This window comes from Cariama cristata, unplaced genomic scaffold, assembly GCF_000690535.1.
Source record: "Cariama cristata isolate BGI_N322 unplaced genomic scaffold, ASM69053v1 scaffold120, whole genome shotgun sequence".
Taxonomy (NCBI): domain Eukaryota; kingdom Metazoa; phylum Chordata; class Aves; order Cariamiformes; family Cariamidae; genus Cariama; species Cariama cristata.
Window position 1 is genome coordinate 93,118 of NW_009593890.1, and position 386 is coordinate 93,503.

The following is a 386-nucleotide window of genomic DNA, read 5'->3' on the forward strand; positions in this document are numbered from 1 at the left end:
GAACGAATGCTATCTGTTATGTCTGGATTTTCTCTTTTCTCTTTTCCTTTCTCTAGCTCGCTAGATAAGATAAAGATAAAAGAATCTAATTTCTGAAGTGTGCCTCATGCATGCTTAATATAATTGTGTAAGTGTTTAGGGTATAAGCCATGCTGACTCTAGAGATAACTGGGTTTCCTATCATGTTTAATATCTTAAAATTATCAACTGCAAGAAAGTTGGGGTGAGGTAAAGCAATGGTTCCTTCCTGAAGCAACTGTTTAAAAACGTATTTTCCGATAGAGCTGCTGAGAACAGGCGCTTCATTCTGGGGCTATAAGATCCTGCTGTCTTTTCATCTCTTTTTTTTTTTTTTTTTTTTTTTTTAAATTTTTTTTTTTTCCGGG